At 36.1% G+C, this 21,580-nt stretch overlaps 2 protein-coding genes across 2 annotated transcripts in view; both read left to right on the top strand.

Annotated features, from left to right (window-relative positions):
• The window catches only part of LOC122804926 (C-X-C chemokine receptor type 1-like), a 522,524-nt gene that overhangs the window by 420,112 nt on the left and 80,832 nt on the right, over window positions 1–21,580 (top strand). The gene's annotated exons all lie outside the window — the stretch shown is intronic.
• The window catches only part of LOC122804925 (C-X-C chemokine receptor type 2-like), a 77,009-nt gene continuing 66,599 nt past the window's right edge, over window positions 11,171–21,580 (top strand). Inside the window, exons 1-2 of the mRNA XM_044075142.1 lie at window positions 11,171–11,255; window positions 11,359–11,480. The gene's annotated coding sequence lies outside the window, so the exon portion shown is untranslated. The remainder of the gene's footprint in view (window positions 11,256–11,358; window positions 11,481–21,580) is intronic.

Below are 21,580 nucleotides of genomic sequence, written 5' to 3'. Positions count from 1 at the left end.
CAGGGGTTTAATTTCATCTTTGAGGTAAATGGAAATCAGTTCTGTAGTTAAGCCACAGGTTGCAATAACTGGTCTATAGGGGGGGACCAGTACTTTTTTGTGTGGTTTTGGGATCCTGAAAAACTTTGGTATTCTGAGGTGAGGTATGGTAAAGAACTCAATAGTTTGGAGCTTGAAAGATTCCCCTCATGGAGTTCTTCTGTCTTTTGGTGAATGATTCTGTAGGCCTCTTTCACATACTCAGAATTGGTTTTGTCATAAAACTGTTGATTGTCCAGCATAAACTTGATTTTACCCCATGAAGTGGGTAACTAACATGACCAGTCACTAATAATGTCAAAAAAGTGCATTCACTGCATAAGACTTTAAGCAACAGAAGGAAAGTGTCAGCACCACATGGAGCAGAAAAAAGAATTTGATCTAGTAGGTTTTCAGTTTCTTTGCCTCTTAGCTTAAAAGGTAAAAATAGAGGAGTAAATGTAAGGGACTGGGAGAAGAGGTGAAAGGATTGTTCGTGTTGTAAGGAAGACATATGAATTCATTTAGTCTAAGTTACCAGACATGATGGACCCAGAGGTGGTTATGATGGAACCATTATTTTTCTTATTTCCTGTTATGTTATTGGCTAGATTCCAAAATTGCATAGCCTGTTTGACAGTAGTTGTTTACTGGGACTGGATAAAGGTACACTTATGCCACCTGATTTTTTTTTTTATTATATATGTATGAATCTTTCCTTTATTTCTTGGATAGCAATTTCTTTCCATTTAGTCATGCACACTCTCTAAGACTTATGACTGCTTTAGTAATTCATTGTTTGGAATTGATCTTAGGGAGAAGTGTTTATTTTACAAATAAAGGTTCTTGTTATAAAGCTGAGCTAATTCAGAGAGTTCGCAGGAGTTGAAAACTGGGTCCAGTCAGTAATTTGTAGTTCTGTTTTAAGGAAATGTGTTTGTTGTTCTGTCTTTGGGTGAAAGAAAAGTAGTTTAGGGGAGGTTTTTCACTGAGAAGGAGATGGATAGTAGTTGCTGAGAGCAGATGAAAGATTGTTATGAGTATAAATATTACTAGGAGAGTTTATATTGTTCAAGAAGATGCGATTGCTAGTTTTGAAGTCTGGTCTAATTGGGCTATTCACTAATTATACGTGGTTGTGATTTGTGAGGAATCAATTTATGTCATGACTTAAAGGGCCAACAGATTGATAGTAAAATCACCTACTATTAGTGTGCATTTAAGTTTTAAACAGTCCTGCAGAATGGGCTTAAATATGCCTGGGGCGGAGGTAGAGCTCGATATGCTACCCAGATGTCATTCTAGACTGATATTTTAACTAAGATCCATTTGGGGCTATGGACATTGGTAAAACTGGCTTTGAATGAGTTTGCTGCTAAGGTTTGACTTGTAGAAAGGTTGTGTTCCACCATCTATTCTTGGTTTGACTTGTAAATAGGTTGTGTTTCACCATCTATTCTTTTGCATGGTCATACACTGAAGATGTAGGAATAACCTGGGAGGTTATGACTAACATTAGGATGTATTTTCTGTCCATGATATAGTGATAGATGGTTTAGCTAGAAGAAAACTGTGCAGTTACTCTGTTGTTTTCTTTATTCTCTAATAATTAAAGAGGCTCAGCTTGTGTTGCTGGAAATGAAGCTGGGATGTATTTCCATGAAAGGTTGCACGTGGAATGGATGATGTCAATGCTAAGTATGTGTTCTTACTCCAGAGAAGTAAGGGGTTAATAAAGAATTTGGGAAACTTTTATTAATATGGGTGGGAATGAGACTGTTTTAATTTGAGAATGAGAAAGTGGGGTTATGTGTAATAAATAATAGATGTGGAAATATGAAAACATTGGTACTAAAAGGATAAGGTTTGAATTGTTATTGATGAGGAGGAAGGGCTATGTTGAATGGCTCTTTCATGACCAGCTGTAAACAAGGGTTTTGTAGACTGGAGACATTGTGAGAGGTGTAGGATGTTTCTTGTTATTTGCTTTATTAGTGCTAGAGAGCACAAGAAGAAATGGAAAGATTGCCTGGAATAATAAAGAATTCATACTGTAAATGTATAAAGTAGGCAAGTAGTATGATATAGGTGAAGTACTTGTTTGGTATGACAGAGCATAACTGCAGAAAATGTTATGTACGAATAATCAGCTTATAATTAGCTGTGATTGGTAGGTGGTAGCTTGGAAAATGTTTAAAGAACAGTATCTTTTTCTTGCTAAAGATAAAGAGAAAAAAAAAAAGAAAAAAAATAGAAATTTTCTCCACATCCTTTGTTTTGTGGGTTTGTCATATAAAACATTAAGATCAGGCCTCTGATCATTACCAGCTTATTATATCTGAACGATATGGATGCCAAGAAAGGAACACTGAGACCAGACCATGAGAAGTAAATCCTGACATACATGTCAAGAACACATATTAAAGTGTTAATATGGGTGAGGCCCAATCATCATTTTTTGCAGTGTATGAAGCTTTAACTGCTCCATGTACTACAAGATACAAAAAAAAAAAAAAAAAAAATGTGGAATAGCAAAAAGATATTTACTAGCTTCCAGAACCTTTGGAAGCCGGTAAATCACTTTAGTTCTGTCAAGACAACAGCAGGGAGAAACAAAGTGCTTCCTAAAGAGCAAAGAGCTTTAAAAGCAGTTAGGCACTTTGTTCTTCACTTGTTTTTGTTTATAAATGTGTCAGAATGAAGTTCTAAAAACTTTCAAAAGCTATTTTATCTTCTGCCACTGTTTCTTGTCAGATGACACTCTCCCATGTTTACCCATAGTGTGAGACATGACCTTAACAGTGCTTAGGGGTGCTTAATAAAATCTTGTTAAGTACCTTTCTTAAATCAGAAAGGTGCTAAATAGTCTTTTGTCCCCAATATTAGAGTGCAATCGTAATTCTGTGCACTACATATATGCATAAATGTAAAGGGTAGTATATAATAAGTTATAGTAGAAAATAGTTGTGCAGATACTAAGTAATGGCTTTCAGTTTACCAAATAAAAAACTTTACAGGATGAATTGAACTGAATAAAGTAATCTACTTTGTGTTCAGCAGACAAAGTTCTGAGTGCATAAATGGAAATAAATTGGTGGAGTAGTTGGACTTTGCAGTGGGAGGCGAGTAAAGAGTGCGACACCTCTGCCTAATAGCATGAGTCAATCAGCATGTGCATGCACCTGGCTGCAGAACACTGCCAGCTTGGTGAAGAAACAAACAAAAAAAGGTAACTGCATACGAACTTTTAAAGTTCTTTAAAAGAATACAGAATTGACATGGAACACAGTTATCATTAGGACCAAAAATGTGCATACAATCAAACTAGTAATTGTTGCACTAAATACTAGCAGTAAAGTGTGAAAATAAATAGCAAGGACTCAGATCACTTCAAAAATGCAGCAAGCACAGAACTGTAGAAGAACCTGTTAGTTGTTATAGCTTGTTATAATTTGCAATAACCTGACAGGACAATAGTGACTTATAAAAACTAATGGCTAAACAAGAGTGGAACACACGTCCAACTAAAGGAAATGTTATACTTTATATAGAAGTAAACACAACACAAAAAGGTTCAGGGAACATATGCCATCATCCTTTGAATAAGACAGACATTCGCAAAGTATATTCCTCTACAAAGGAAATAAAAAAACAGAGGTGTGATACCTACGATGTGGTGATGAATAGGGGCATCAGTTTTTGAAAACAGCATACAGGAAGAATGATCCACACAGCAACAGGTCATAATAAATCAAGAAATTATGGTTTGACTAGCATTAATTATCAGTAAAAACTGGGCATTGCACATACAATGTCTGACTTCCACTAATGATCCTAAATAAAGGAAGCATGGACAGTTACAGTAAAACACTGATGATATGTAGCAGCAAGTGTCTAAGTAGCACCCAAAGCTAGACTAGAAAAACACTCTTCTCATAAAAAAGTATTGCATGTGCAGTTAGCAAGTATTAAAGGCATTGACTGACAGCAAGAGTGATGTATCTCACTTACAGAAATTCCCACTGTAAACGATGCAGCAAAAAGTATATAATACATTATATATAACTAGTGTATCTGCCTTAAATTTTATTCATTAATGCACCATAATGCTATGCTGTACTATATTACTCACTGTAAATGTAAATGAACTACACAAACTAATAGTCTGCATGACAAATTCAGAGCATCTGAAACAGGATACACTGAAAAGTATATAATGCAATATATTTAAGAAATGTGCCCTAATGCCATAATGCTCTTATACCATGTAAAAGGGCTACTGTCCTCCAACCCCAAGTTACTTTAATTAATATATATATATATATATATATATATATATATATATATATATATATATATATATATTATTCCTCTATTAGAATAAAGCTAAGGGAGTTAGCAGCCCTGCCTTGTTTGCAGTAATAAAAATGCAAACAAACTTATTAAAGATCAAGGATGAAAACAGTATGAAAAAAGTTACTGCACAGCAGCTGTTAGAGTGTGTCATTGAACAGGCACACATAGGTGTGCATATAAGGTACTGAGGGTAGAATATAGATAAACATGAGTGGGGGTTGCTACTGTGCATCCTACATGTTCCTCCGCTCTACTGTCACCTTGTAGTGTGCTGGAGCATTATAACTGATAATGCCCAAACTTTAAGCAGGGATTGCTCAGCTAACAATCATAAGTTATGTATTACATTTGATTAATTTTAAGAGCGGTGATGCAGCTTGTAACCCTAACTTGGTCACACTTGTCTAGCTGTTAACAGTACACTACCATAAAAGCAGGAAAGGAGGTTTTAGTAATGAAAAGTCTTAGCCTATCTTGGAAATTACTTTGTTTATGTGTGTGTGTGTGTGTGTGTGTGTGTGTGTGTGTGTGTGTGTGTGTGTGTGTGTGTGTGTGTAGTTTAGTTAGGTTTCAGTTATAGTTTATAAGATAACAATGAAACACAGTGAACTTAGAGTAAGGTGAGTAAAACTTGGGAAACTAGGGGCTATAATCCTGTTCTGTGGTTGTTCATTGTCAACCTTATGGTGTGACCAGTGTAGGTCATGGCCCACAAGAGTGGTGTTCATTTACTGTGCATTCTTAAAGCTGATTTTGTATTTACTTGCAATTATCTTTGCTGTTTGTATTTAATGGCAGCAGTGGTAGTGATTTAAAGAGGTTTAGTGATGATTCTGAGAATGAAATTACTAAGATCCCAATTCTGTTAAAATGTTAACTTTCAGCAAATGTGAAATAAATAATTTTTAGAGAGAGCTAATCTCCCTGCACCCTCCCCTACCTTTATTGGGAAGACCCCCACACCCTTAATTTATACGTACTAACTCTGCAGTTGTACAACAGGTAGAGGAAAGAAGCAAACTCTAGATCTGCTGAAAGTTGTTTTCAGCATAAACTCTTCTCAGTACTGGGACTTGTAGTATTTGTCATCAAACAGTTGCCACCTTTTATTTAAAGCCCATATGCCATGCCATCACAGCTGATCCCAATCTTCTTAGCTGGAAAATGTGGATGAAAGCTTCAGTTGATAGTTGTATATCTGACTGTTCATAAATGTTGTACCATGAAATATCTATAATGTTTAAAGTTTTCAAAATCTGTACTACTGATCCAAGTGTTAGTCTATAACCAAAAGTTATAGTTTGTAAATGGAATTTAACATAAGAGTGGGAATATCTTGGGTATTAAGTAATTAATCTATTAATATACTCTTAGAAATAGAACCCACTGAGAAATACATTATTAGTACAATAATTATTATTGTATTGCAGCAACTGACAACACCATTATTTCTCCTGATTCCACAACTAAACTTCTCGGTGTTATTATCGATAATAATCTTAACTATGATTGTCAAATCAACAGTACAATAAAAGCAGTTAATAAAAAAACAGGATCCCTGTACAGGATAAAGCCCTTCCTCATACCTGAAGCTAGGACAACCTTAGCCCAAACACACCTTATCTCTACCCTTCTGTATGCTTCCCCTATTTACACTAATCTATCAAAAAGTAACCTTAAGAAACTTCCTACATCTTACCATAATATTGCCAGATTTGCCACCTCATCCCAATTCAGAACCCACCACTGTCTAAACCTAAAACAACTACACTGGCTGGAACTCCCTAACAAGCTCATTTTTCAACAACTCTTAATAGCACACAAAATTCTATACCAACCTTCTAAAACACCAGCTCTTTGTAACCTCTTGACTCCCTACATAAACCTGAAACAACTACGTTCTTCTAGTAAACTACTTGTTAATACTACCAACATTATTAATTCTGCAGGCAACTGCCTTTTTTCTAACTCAGTAGGTAAAATATGGAATAATCTTCCATCTGACATCTCCTCTTTGCCCACTCTTCCGCTCTTTAAGAAACAACTATTAAGACATCTTAATAATTTCTGGCTTTGCCCTTGTACCAACCCAGACTAACCTGTTTGCACCTTACTCTATCATAAACCTTCCTTAACCACTTGGATCCCCCCATCTACCTCAACTCTTCAATTGACAAATTATCCCTTTTCTTTGTAAATATTACTTTTTCACTTTAATATTTCCTACCTTCCTTTTTTGTATTGCTAGTAGTTAACCTCTAACTCAATCACATTCTGATTTAGCTTTATTTTAGTTAGTTAAAATCTATAATATATGTGATTACATTTTATTTTTCCCATTGCATAACACATTTGTACTATGTATTTTTTGTATTTGTAAAATTTGTAAAATTGATTTTACCTCTGGAGCTTTTCTCCCCGGGCCTCCACTGAAAATGGACATAAATCCAGCTGGACTAGCCCGGTCAACAAATGTAAAATAAATAATAAAATAAGTTTCCGGCTCTTGAGTATTCTGAACTTGTCAGTGATATTTCCACAGTTTCTGTTCAGTATGTGTGGAAGGGTCCCAGTTACAGAACTATACACTGTGATGATACTAATGTTGCTGATTTTATGAAGATTGAATATTGTTATTAAACTTCTTACAATCATGTAAGATGCTTGTTTTATTCTCATTTTCTCAACTTTGAATATGAACACAAGATAGAATGGAGGAAGGCAGCCACAGAAAGAAAAAGTTATATGTTTGGATGTGTTCTGTGGAAAATATCCATTCCCTTAAACTGGATGAAAACAATCATCAGAGTTGTGTAAAGAAAATAATGTGTTACGTGAATTGTGGAATTGGTAAAAAATATTACTAAAACATGTTGGCTGTTTGCAGAAACTGAAAGTAGGACAAAATCTATCTATTCAAGAGCAATGAAACTGACACCATGTGGCCAGCGCATATTAGATAGTGTTCCCTCTCTTCCATTATGCATAACTGTGAAATATGAATATGAATAGAGTAAGAAGCTGGATGTCTTTTTATTAGTCAAATATTCAAATGCTAGTTTAAAAGAAAAAGAAGAAAAGGAGGGATCCACTAAGTGAGGAACCTTTAATATTATATGACTAATGCAGCTTATGTAAGGTCTCAAGAAGTCCCATTGCCGTATTTTCATATGATCGACATAATGAATATCATGGTCTGCTGCATATCAGGTTTCAGAATCAACTAGATCCTGCACATATTTGGGTCATTGAACTACAAATACCCATTCAACTCTGCCATTATGGGTCTACTTTTTCTTATCGAAAGATCATTCTTTCGAAAAGAAAAAGTACAAGCCCAATTAAGCGAAAATGCACTTTTGCGACTACCGTTTCAATGAACCGGTAATATTACAATAAAAAAACAACACTTCAAAGTAATTTTTGCAGGGGGGCAAACCCCTCTGCACCCCTCACCCCCACTACTTTATATATACTAACTCCAACAGTGCACTACAGTGGAGAAACAGGTATATTCCCTTATCCCCACTGTAGCATGATGTGGCCCTGCACTGTTTCTTTCATTCATATTACCGGTAATTTGAACTGGTAGCTGTGAAAGTTCACTTTCGTTTAAGTGCACTTTCGCTTAATTGGGCTCATACTTTTTTCTTTTCAAAACAATGATCTTTCTATAAGAAAAAGTAGACCTGTCATTATATATGTGGTTGTAAATGATCTAAGGTGTACCTTGTTGGACTATATCGAGAGAGATATAATGGAACTATTGGACTATGTGTACCAGCCTGGTCTAACATTGAGCAGCATTCTGCCTTCAGTGAAGATGATGCCACAATATAAGCAGAAGATAACTGACTTTAACAATTGGCTTAGTTTTTGATGTCATTCGAATGGGATACAATATTTGTCATCTTGGGAAGATATGGTTGAAAGTCCATGCTACTTCACCAGGAATGGTCTGCATGTGTCCCCTTTAGGATTTTGAATACTGACTAAATCTTTGTCCACTCCCATGGTGCCTTTGTTTTAAGAAATGCCAACCTAATAAACCTTTCAACATAGCAAAACCAACCCACAATAATATATGTTATTGCTCAATGCCAGGAGTCTAAACAAAAACCTTTACTTCCTGCAAGCTCGCCTCACACTGGAGAATGTAGACATCTGTGTAGTTACACAGACATGGTTTAAAGCTGGGGAGAGCCCACTGGCTGTAAGGCCTTCCACACATTTAAGCCAGCTGCTGCACAGGAAGGAAGGTGACAGAATTGCAATCTCATTAAAAACAGTCACACCTCAAGACTAGTTAAATAGTATGATGCACTTGAGCTTCTCCATATCTATCTCACCATTAACAAAGCTCCATACCATAACATTGCAAACTGTGACCTAGGTCACCCATACCATATACTTAAATGAACTGGAGTTGCTCTGCACTGTACTCCAGGGTGATTTCAACTACTTCACTATAGACTGGGAGATGTACACAACTTCCAATATACAGGCCTAGTGATTCATGGACTTTGTCAACATAAATACAATGGACCGGCTAGTTTCTACACCCACTTGTTGTACCAACATCCTCAACCTGATCCTCACAAACATGGAAGAAATTTCCACCCACCTGTATGTAATCCCTTCACTTGTCAAGTCGGATCATAAAGGTGTATCCTTTGAAATAAATCTAAAACCTGTGACCCCCCCCCCCATATAAACCTCTAACATTTAGAAATTATTCCAAAGCCAACCTTCTACTATTGAGTTATAACCTGACAAATTTTCAAGTTCTCCAGAGGTTCTCTATGCAGCACTGTTCATATAGATCATTTACCATCATATAAACAGCTGCATTTAGGCAGCTGTACCCACCCAAAATAAGCACATGACTAACTCAAAGAACAAGCTACCATGGTAGAATTCCAGCACTAAAATAGGATAGAGCATTTATCACACCAGGTATGTGAACATTGCTTTTTTTATTTAAAAAAATTACAAAGTCAGGACATTTTAAAGTACATAAACTCAGCATTTGTGAATTTTCTGTCATGGAATTTGTCTTCCTTATGAAATACATTTACATTCCTTATATTCTGAATTTAGTTTATTGAAACTTTTGCTGCGAGTGTATGCATATCTGATATTGTTGCAGATACAGTTTTACTTTACATACTTAAGTTTGTGTGCACATAGCTGGCAGCTGTTATGAATTGCTCCAGTCCTGCTTGCTGAACAGCACTCTGAGTATCTGTGCAGTGCTGAGCTATGCAGTGCCAGAAGAGTAAACGCTGGCTAAGCTGAATGTGGCAGTGTCTTGTCATAACTAACGATCTTCATGAACTGCAAATAGCCATGTCATGGCTTGCATCTATAACACTCCCTCCTCCACACTGCTACAATATGTTCGTAAATCCTGTCATGTAAAATGATAACTCTTTTGGGCAAATATAATTTCTTCATACCAAGTAGTATTAGACTTTTGGCTGAGAAATAAGAATATTCAAACAGGAAGCTTCTCTCTTAAATCTGTCATAAGTGATCTGATAAACTACTACCTACAAAAATTTTACACACACACACACACACAAATATATATATATATATATATATATATATATATATATATATATATATATATGGATCTAGGACTATTCAACGAAAGTTCAATAGTTCGAATCCATAATCACCGAACACACTTTAACGAAAGCGCTTTCACCGAAAAAGCACTTTCATTAAAATGTGTTTAAAAAAAATAAAATAAAACATTACTTTTACGTTTTTGTAGGGGGGCAAGCCCCCTGCACCCCCCACTTAAATATTCTCACTCCGAGGTCGCACTACAGTGCTGAAAAGGGAATTTTCCCTTATCCCCACTGTAGTGCGATCTCCGCAATAGGCATACTTACGCAAAATTGCTTTTCAGTGAAAAGCACTTTCGCGCAAGTATGCCCAGCCGAATCTGTTTCAGTTATGTTGTCTTTTGGTGATCCATATGGATCCCATATATATATATATATATATATATATATATATATATATATATATATATAGATATATATATATATATATATATATATATATATATATATATATATACACACATAGATATATATATATATATATATATATATATATGTATATATATATATATATATATAAAACACTGAGAATTCATTTCACTGAAAACCTTCTCTAAAAGAAATATATCCTAAAAACATGAAGGGGGACAAGCACCATTAGACCATGCAGGTACAGTCAAAATAATTATGTTGAGGTCCTCAGTGCTATTGTTATTGGTCAAGGAGGATTTGTCTCAGAAATTAAGGTAATTAATACAAAGATAGGTGTCAAAAGGGGAAAACAAGCAGTGTTGCTATGTGTTCAGTCAACTGTATGCTGCTTCTGCTTGAGGGAGTAAACTGGATCTTACTACAGATATTAGACTATGTCATCATATATAATCAACAACATGTGCACTGCAATGTGCTAAACAGCTGGCTGTGTGTCTTCTCTGTATGAGCGCTAAGCATATGTACCAATTCAGTGGGGCTGGTTTGTCTTGGACATTATATTATGGTGTCTTCTTCAGTGCTGTCTGAGTCTATAACTACTGCTATCAAGTTGCCAGCAATGTTGCATCAAGAAGGGCTGGATTTTTATCTTCTCATCCATTGCGATGCACTGGTGAGTATCTGCTTTTCCTTTCTTTGCAGGAAAATGTTGTTGGTGTTTGTTGTTATCGAATTTTGAGTTGTAATTGTCAGTCTGCTCTTATGTTTTGCAGTGTGATGTTCATACACTGTGAAGCCATTGTTATCCTATAGGAAGAGGACATTCCAGGTGCACTTTTGACTATCTGCACCTCATTTCCATGTACACATTTGGTAAGTTTTGGAATATGACATGGATTCAGTAACATAATTGTTTGCTACTTTTGCCAACAGCTATGACTGTGATTACTAACGATGTTGTATTTCTGCTGTTCAGGAAGTAAAATACTTTCACCTGGCTATCACTGCACCTGCTGTCTGCTGTAACAGATGTCTTTGTAGGACATAGTACAGAGCTCATAGACAGTGCATGGTGGGTTCACTATCAGTGTTCATATGGTAAGTGCTTTTCATTTCATAGTAATCTATCCTGCTGAGTGTTATTGGCACGTGACAGGAAAAATGGTGTTGAATGCGGGAAGGATAATTTTTTTACTGGTATTCTCTTTGTTTGTTGCAGCCATTTATAATGGAAAATGCTAGCTAAGAATATATTATGTAGTAAATAACTATTTAAACCACAAGACTCTTATAACTTCAAGAATTATAGTATGGATTTAAAACTGTAGTCTGACAGAGAGGCAGAAGTAATGGAAGGTACCACACTGTAAATAAAAGGTCCACTTTAACTTCTTGTAACACAAAGTGCTGAGTTGTGGCATAGTGAAGAATAGAAAATATAAAGAACATTATGTATCATAATTTCAAAGAGTTTATGCACTCTAGTAGGTTACATTAATTCATCTAGGCCCTGCACCTCAGTTATATGGTTATATAACTATCGCACTTCTAAGGGCAGTAATATGTAATGTGTGCATGTCGTTTGCATGGTTGTCCAAGTGAGGGATTTTCTATAATGCTGTCAATATAGAAAATGTGTAATTAAAAGCAACACAAAGATAAGGTTGACTCAGTAGTTAAGCTTAACATTAATTTGTTTTTTCCCCCAATAAAAATGTCTTATTACATATTAATCAGACTTCAGGTACTTGTAAATTGGGTGTCACCAAGTGCTACCTTACAGTTTTGGGGTGTTGTGAGATCTGATTACTATTTGCATGGAGTTTGCTTCTTCTTGTGCCCAGGTGGGCTTCCTTTATGTACTTCATTTTCTTTCAACCTCCCAGCCACATATAATACAATGATATTTAAGGAGACTGGCTGCTGAGAGCTCTTTGTGTATGTAGCCTTTAACTTTGGCAATACAACTCAGGGTGTGGCCAAAATGAGTCCGGACAGACAGTCCACTAAACCAGATAAGTTAACAGATAACTGAATAAGCAGTAACCAACTAAATGCTTACTGAAATTTGATTCTGTAACAAATTTTGAGATTTTATTATAGTAAGTTTAGATTTGTGAGGTGTATAGTAGTGGGGTCTATATTAAATCATCGAATGCTTAGAAAAGCAAACGATGATTTATCAACCCCATGTAAGTGAAAACTTACAAACTCAAACGCTTAGAACAGCAATTTTTTTCCAAGAGAAAACAATCACTGTTCCAAAAAAAATAAATAAATAAAAATACACTTAAAACATAACATAAAGTGGGGGGGCTTCACACCCCCAACTTAAATATACCAACTCCAAGATCGCACTACATTGACAAAAACAGCAAAGTAATGGATGCGGCTAAGCGATTTCTTTCCCAGGGAAAGAATTTGCTTATATGCTGCTTTGTCATTTTGTCTTTTCATCTTTTCAAGTTCGACCAAGACGCATTCGAAAGAATGTGTCTTCGGTCATCTAATAGCAACCCCAGTAGTGTATAGATAAGATGTGTTCTTCCTATAGTGGCCTTTGAAGATTTGTTTAGAAAGCGACAATTTTTGTACAGGGTTCCTAAATTTTTGTGAACATTTTTATTCTCTGTGATATGTGTATGTCAAATGTCATATTATGGTCAATGACCACTCCAAGTAATTTTGTTTGGGAAACCAGAGAAATAATTGTGTGGTTTGATGATGATATATTGAATGGTGAGTGGGGGTCTGCAGCACCAGCTGGATAGAAGAGGGTAAGTTTTGTTATGTTAGGGTTAAGTATAAGCTGTACATTGCTTAGCCAAGATTCCAGTGCATAGAATGACTGCTGGATGAGTTTTTCAAATTTCTGTAGTATTGGGATGGCACAAACCAGGGTGTAATCATCCGCATATTGAACTATGGAGGCAAGTGGGGTAGCAATATGAAGACTGTTAGTAAAAATAATAAAAAAGAGAGGATCCAGAATAGATCCATGTGGTACTCCCAAGGTTACAAGCAGTATCGAAGAGAGATTTTGTTGCCATTTTACAGCTTGCTGGTGACCAATTAGACATTGCTGGAACCAAGTAGGTGCAGAATGGCTAAAAGTTCCGACAGTGTAGTTAAGAGTTTAGAATTAGAGACAGTATCCAAAGCTTTGGATAGATCAAGAAAGATAGATGAAACTAAATTGCCTTTATTGTGATGGTGGTTAATAATGTTAGCAAAGTTGACAAGGGCAGTGGTGGTATTATAATTAGGATGGAAACCATGCTGAGTGTTAGACAGAAGATTGATGGTTATTATATAGTTTAAGATCTGTGAATAGATGCACCTCTCAGGTATTTTAGATAATGGTGATATTGGCCAATAATTTGATTTGTTCGGCAATTTGATAATTCTTTTGAGTTTCCACCTTTTTGTAGAGGGATGATATATGATACTTTCCAGATTTTAGGGACTTGTTGGTCTGAAATGGACCAATTAATTAATAAGGATACTGGATAGGATATTGCTACTGCTACCATTTTTATAGATATTTAGGAGGTAGATAGTCAGCAGCAAGTGTAGTAGGTTTAAGCCTTTTGAGACATTTAACTATGATGTTTATTGGGACAGGTTGGAAAGAGAAGTTATTTAGATCTAGTGTGGGTGCTATGTGAGTCTGGGTAGGGGAAGAGCAATTATTGTTTGTGAGGGCTAGTATGGATTCAGTGAAGTATCTGTTAAATTGTGAGGCTATGATGTCTTTAGGATCAATGAGTGCTGGGGAGGGAGTACTAGTATGTCCTGGCTGTAGGACTTTTTTATGGCAGTCCAGAATATTTGTGTGTCTCTTGCATACTGCTAGACTAATTTATTTTGTCCTGTCTAGTATGTCCTTTAGATGTATCGCTTAGTTCTAGATATGTTTGTTTGTTAGTTGTAGTTTTGTCATTGAGCCATTTCTCCCAGACCTTATCTCTAGTTTTTAACAGAGATGTTGTTTATTTGGTTAGCCATGGGGGCATATTTGGACTTTATCCTTATTGTTTTTGGGGGAGCCATGATGTTTAAGATACTAAGGAAGGCTGAGTTAAAGTATTCAACTGCAGCATCTAAAGGGAGATTTTTGAGATTACTTAAGATTCATCAGCACAGAAGCATAAGCTCCCATTGCACATTTTTTTTTATTTTTGAATTGCTGCATTTGCCAAGTCTGTAGTCTGTAGTCTCTGTTATGTTCACCCTTTAAGGCACACCACTGGAAACCGGAGACCCCAGCCAAAATGTATACTACCTCTGAACCACACTAGTGTTAAATATATGCATAATTCCTAAAGAAAATATGTAAAATGTTTTATTGTATAATATTTTTGTGGTTTGAATTGACTGTTAAAAGAGTCAGTATGTATTAAAAATATGTACTATGTATTTCATGCTCTATATGTGTCTACTTTATATTGTAAACTGTTCAGTTCCAGCTCTTTGCATATTTGCTATATTTTACCAATCTGTATCTACTTGCCTCCATTTCTAAGGTGATGTAGTAGATAATATTTTCTTTGTTCCCTCTTTGCCTGGGTCACGCCTAAAAAGTTCATTGTAATAGCCAACCTACCCAGTTACCAAACAGAATTCAAAATAAAATAAACACGGTAACAGATATTCAGCAAGTGATCTAAAAGGAATAAAGCTCCATTATTCAAAAAAGTGAAAAGACAAAGTATTCATAGCAAAATATTTTGGCAAACACAGAAGTATAGTGGCATATTAAAATATGGTATCTGTTTATATAGCTGTAGTACCACAGGATAAGAAAATAAAAAAAAGTAGGTGTTACATGAAAATGTCCCTGAGGTTCTGCTGAAAAGGGCCTTGTAGCCATTTAGACGATCCAGGTAAACAAGCGCTTAATAAATAAATAAAATAATAAATAATACAATGCAGAAACTAAAACTAAACTAATTTTATATTGCAAGTAATGCTCTCTTTATTGACTGCAGTCTCAACCGCATAACTATTTGTAACACACCAATAACAAATACAGATGACTGCAAACTAGGCACCATAATCGACTCTCCAGCCGACACAAGCATCCTCCAAAAGGGCCTCATAGAAACAGACAACTGGTGCCAGAGCCATGGCCTCAAGCTAAATGCCAAAAAGTGTATAGTCATCCCCTTTGGCAAAAACAAAGTGCCCACAAATTACCATATAGGTGGTAATCCTTTAAGTACAGAAGAAGTAATTAGGGACCTGGGGACCCAAGTTGATAGCAATCTCTCATTTGACAACCACGTGGCCAAAGTGGTTAGAAAAACATTTTATATAGCCCACTTAATCATGAAGGGATTCACATCTAAATCAGGGGACGTCATTGTGCCTCTTTACTCATCCCTCATCAGGCCCATAATTGAGTACAATGCCCCTTTTGGGATGTACCTTACCAGACACCTGCAGCAACTGGAAAGACCCCAAAAGTACCTCACCAAGAGGATCAAAGGGCTCAAACAGATGCCATATGCTGCTCAGTTAAAGAAACTCCAGCTCTACTCAGTGGCATACCGCCTGCTCAGAGGAGATCGCCTGACGTATAAAGCCATGTCCAACCCGGAATTAATGGACATGCTGCACCTCAGAAAATCCAAATCCCATCGAGCTACGCACTCGAGAGACTTGAACCTCAGCACTGAAATAAATAGGACATGCTGAAGGGACAGATTCATAACCCAGAGGCTCCCTTCACTCTGGAATAAAATCCCAGTCCAGGTTAGGCAGAGTCCCTCAATGACTCTCTTCAAGAGGAATCTTGATGAGTGGATGGGAGATCGTAGGTTTACCCCAGGTATCACTTCTGTGTCACTGTTAGACAGAGGCACAGTATACTAACCTCGAAAAAGGGCATAGCAAAATTAATTTAAAATGGGTGGCGAAAGCCAAACACACTCTGGCTAGGCTTATAAATGCCCTAGGGCAGATAGCCTAGTATGAACCTATGAACCTATAATTACTGCCCTCAGGCATGTGTTTTGTTGATGAGCAGTGCAAATAGGGTAAACCCACTAGAGGTAACAAGTATGATTCTGGCAGACAGTGATTTAACCACCTGCTGTGATTAGGTGCACCTCCATATGCATTGAATAATTAGATGGGGTCGTGATCTCTGCTCTACTTTCCACATGTGAGCAGGAATTCACTGAGTAGTAGATTAATAGAAAAAATGGTGGGGATATGTACAGTTAGAATATATGTTCAAGCTAACTCACCATCAGAAACATGTAAATCTATTTAAAGTTGTCAACAGAAGTTATTAAAACAGGCAGTAATGTACTGGCTCCCTTTCACTTTACAGTAGCTCAGCAGACATATTAAACAACTAGAAAGACCCCAGGTGTCCCAAAATATCATTGGCTTAAAAACCCTTAAGTACAGAAAAATGCTGTCTTTTTATTCAGAAACTTATACATATCTGAAAATCTATTTCTTGCCTTTCATGTCACTAGGGGCACTGTGGTCTTAGATCCCTTGTATGTCTACAAATAAACTGTTCCTGCAGATAATAGAACCAATGTCTAAAGTTTCATCAGCAATAAAATAAAACACAATGGTGAGAAAGGTTCATTACACAGTGCCCTCTCCACTTCTGGAATAAACTCTCATAGCAAATCAAGCAGTGTGATACATTATCTTCCTTCCAACATGAACTGGATAAATAGATGGGTTTTCACAGATTCACCACTGTCTTAATTGCCTTAGCCCTCCTTGAAAATAGAGGTACAGTCTAAGAGTGGATATTGGCAAGGTGAAAATGGTCACAAAACTCAGTAGCCTTGTATTTCTTAGGATTCCCCTGAATCCTATCATAAAGTAATACCTTATATTCAAACCATATGAATAATTTTTGATTAATTTTTAACAAACTATTAATAAATACATATAGTTTCAACACTCAAAGAGACAAATATTAGAAAAATAAAAAAGGATGATGAACAGATATTGGATGACAGATACAGTCAACATTTAAACAAGTTATATATTTTAACATGCATCCCAGTGCAAAATGTTTTGAAAAGTGACATATTTCACATCAACTCTAGACACGTGTTTTATAATTAAATGGATTATAACATATTGTTTTCTAGTTTTGGTATAGACACACTGGTTCAAATTTAAATTTTTGGGAATCTTTGTCTCTAAATTTATAAAGATGGTGTCTTTTTATGATTTTACCATTTATTTTGTAATTATAATGTATGTCCTTTTTGTTAAGCTTTTCAATGCTACATTTATTGTTTTTAAAGCTGAGGTCATTAATATGGTACCAGGTGCATTTTACTGGGTCTAACATATACTGATAAGCTCATCTGTGGTAAATTAGGTAGATTGTTCCAAAGTGCTTGAATTAAAATAGGCAATTAATATGTAGGCACATTTATTTGATATTGAGTAGCTTTGTTTTAGACAGGTATGATCATTGATTTTTACAATGTCACCTTAGGAAAACCTGATGTTCTCTGTAGGTACCATATATGATACTGTATGGTGGTAAATGGAGGTGTATGTTAGGGTCCTGTAACATTTTATTCAATGCACTGAATTAATTACTTTGTGAGCAATTTCTAGTTCCAACTTGCTTTCTTCTCTTCTGACTTTACTTTCAGGATTCTACATATAATAATAATAATATTAAATGCGAGGTCATTGCTACTAAACTAGGTGTTGGGTGTATTTTTGTAAACCATGTTGGAGAACTCTGGTGTCACCTGGAGTAGCAGTAGTTGTGTTACCCAGTTTGTAATCATTTCCCTATTTGTTTATTCAGCACCCATTGTGTACTTATAGGCTCATAGAGTCTTATAAGTTGATGACCAAAGAGACCATTGAGAAGCATAGTCATACTGGTGGGAGATTAGCAATGCCCCCTATTTAATAAATTTCCCTCACATATCAGATGTGAAAATGTGGTCACCCATCCAGTCATCCAAAGTGGATTTAAACGTTGCTAGGGAAGTGCCCTACTTGATATATCAGGACAACCTGAATCAGCAATGGGGATGAAGAGACTTAAGCACCTGTCACGCCATCCAGTGTTGATAATGTAGTGTTAGTTTTAGTCTCTAGAGTGGGTGTTTACTTTACCATTGGTTCTGCTTAGGTGAAGGAGTTCAAAGAGTGCTTGGTCATTCACAGCATGGAGGGCTAAGCAGAGATCACCATCTCATAATTCTGTATGATACTGTGTACAGGGACACCATTTTAGTGGTTCTTTTACAACCACTAAGTTACGATCATCAACCCCTTCAATGAATGCAGGTATGCTTGGAAATTCTGGATAGACATTTTGGTTTTTAATCCACAATTTAGTAATAGTACAGGGATAAGCATCCTCCAAACAAAGAAAAGGCTTGACTTCTGATAGACATCTAGTATTTAGTGTTCCTTTTTTTTTAATCTGAAGACATCTTTTAAAGGCAGCATCAGGATGGGATGGAGATTTTTTTTCTTGTTCAATATTTGTTGAAGCATCATTTTAAAATTATTTTTGGGAGGCACTTTTAATATACAATAAAGTTCAAGGAAATTTAAAAATCTCTCTGCCCATCGTTTTCTTCTGCTTACTATTATAGCTGCATTTGTACATACTGTTGTTGCAGAGGAGAAATGTAGGCAGGATTGCTATAGCAATAAACATTATACGTTGACTTCAAGTTATTGCCAAGCATTACAAAGGTTACCAAATCATGTTAGCATTGTTTATTTATTTATTTATTTATGCATGCATGCTTTTGTTGACTGGTTTAATCCCCCTAGGCGAGTGGCTTCTTTTTGGTGGAAACCCAATGTAGTATTCATAATGACCAGATAAACGTTTGGCCAAGAAATGGGGAATTTCCCCTACTCTTTTGTTAATAAATGCTCTGGGACCTTTTTTACACCCATCTGAGCTACCACCAGATCTGGCAAATGGGACCTTGGTTTAACATATCATCCAAATGACCACACAGTCAGGAGTGCAGCACCCACCCCCCCCCCCTCCTTATTCTGCACTGAAGCATTAGTAATGGAAAAATGAAACCAAGGACCCAGAAAGGGAATACAACTCCCAACCTTCTGGTCTTGTTGCACTAACAGTGAGTGTGCTATCTGTTGAGCTACTGACACTGTTATTGGTATCAGTAACAAAAATAAAAGAGGGGCAGTTCTAGTCTAGGATACATCAGATCACTTGTCTACTGTATATCAGCATGTATGAGATTAGAGTTTTTACAAAAATGTATAGACAGACTGTATATTTATTTCAGAAAGAGCACTATTTATTTTAGGATGAAGTTTTAGAAGAGGGACAAATACATATTGAATGTTATGATTTGCTTTATTTACTGCAAAAATACACAGGTGCTGCCATGATATGTGGGACAGAAGAATAAAACCCTGTGACCCGGAAGACCCAAGGTTGAATAGTGGCTCCGGTGCTGTAAGACCCAGGCCAGGAAGGAGAGGAATGAGCAGCTTATCCCAGCTTGCCCAAATTAGGTGGGAGTTGGTGGTCCCACCTGGTTGATTTGCTCTAATGCAAGTTGAGGTCTGTGCACAGTCAGTGCCCACAAGAGCAGGAAGCATGTGCTTGGTGATCCCAAGCAAGTGACAGTAACCTTTGTCTAATGTGTGGCAACATAACACATCCCTGTGGAGATGCAAATGCCCACATCAGCCACCAGGAGAGGGTTCAGTGTCATAACAGAAATACCTGTCATGGCTGTGTCATAGATTGCTCTCACCCTAGTGATCTGGGATGCATGAACAGTAGCAGTGGCATGATGGTCTGCAAACACCAGGAGCTAGGAAAAGGCTGTGGGAAAAATGTCAGTGCTCACAAAAAACAGTAGGATAACTAATGATAGCAGCTACAGACAGCTTAATAGAATAATTATCTCAGCTTATCGATAAGAAAATAAGGCTTTTGTTATCCCCTATTAAACAGCAGGGTTGAAGATACTATCAAAGTTCTGAAATTAATAGAGGTCATACAGACATCAGAAGGCTTTACGGTATCTACTGTAGCTGTTAAATCAATGTATACATCCACCGGCTATTAAAATGGAATGAAAACAATAACAGTATGGATAGAGCAAGGCTTTATGAAACCAGAAAGTATATTGATTCTAGGAGGTATAGAAAAAGTATTAACAATACATGTCTATATGACTGATAATATTTTTTTTTGTTTATCAACCATGCAATATATCTTTTAGTGTCAAAGCTGTACCAGTACATGGCAACTTAGTGATGGAATGGCACAAAATGTGTTTGTGACAAAGAACATAAAAGGATTTTGAATTATTTTGGTGTATAGCATCATTAGCAGACATATTTATCAGAAATAATGATTTAAACCACACACAATGAATTTTATACTACATTAATTACTGTTATAGAAATGTTGAATTGGTAGGAGTCATTACCAAAATCAGTTAAAATATTTTTATCAACATTAATGAGAGTTTTTTATATACATCTGTGTATAAAAGAGAAACAGACTGCAATATTATCTTGCTACATGATAGCATGAATATCATAGCATGAAACTCCAAAAACATGCCCAAATCACAACTGGGAAATGAAATGAAATTTGTACAGCTAGGGAGTAGCTGAAAAGGGGGCACAGCACATGAAGAAAAGGTTCACTGAAGGTATATGTGATATGGTTCAGATGGAATTCGATATATGTGTTAAACATGAATACAACAGTACTGTTATAGAGAAAACATAGACTGTAGAGAGTTCATCTGTTAAGGGTCAAATTTACAATCACATATACAACAAAAGCTCAAGTTATAAACAAATTTATTATCAAATATAACTTCACATACACAATGGTGAAAGAAGCTGAAAGGGTCAGTTTATTAATGATTTATAAAAACTGAAGAACAAGCACTGATAGAATAGACAACTGTAAGTGAAGAATAGCTATCTGTGTGGATGCTGTTAAGTATGCAAACGCAAAACTAATACATGCGTTTAACATAGGTCTAATTAATAGTAATGCATTTTTGTAGACTACATAAAATAACAAACTGAACATGCATATTTATGTGCAGTCAGTACAAGTGTAAAGTTTAACGTGGGAAAAATAAATAGTTCACGTAAGAATAGCAGAACATCTGAGTGACATGAAAAATAATTTAGAAATGTTCAGAAAGCAGGTACAT

The sequence above is a fragment of the Protopterus annectens genome, chromosome 6.part0, assembly GCF_019279795.1.
Source record: "Protopterus annectens isolate FY-2018-M chromosome 6.part0, PAN1.0, whole genome shotgun sequence".
Classification (NCBI taxonomy): Eukaryota; Metazoa; Chordata; order Ceratodontiformes; family Protopteridae; genus Protopterus; species Protopterus annectens.
The sequence above is the reverse complement of the archived record's forward strand: the minus strand, read 5'-3'. Positions and strand labels throughout refer to the sequence as shown.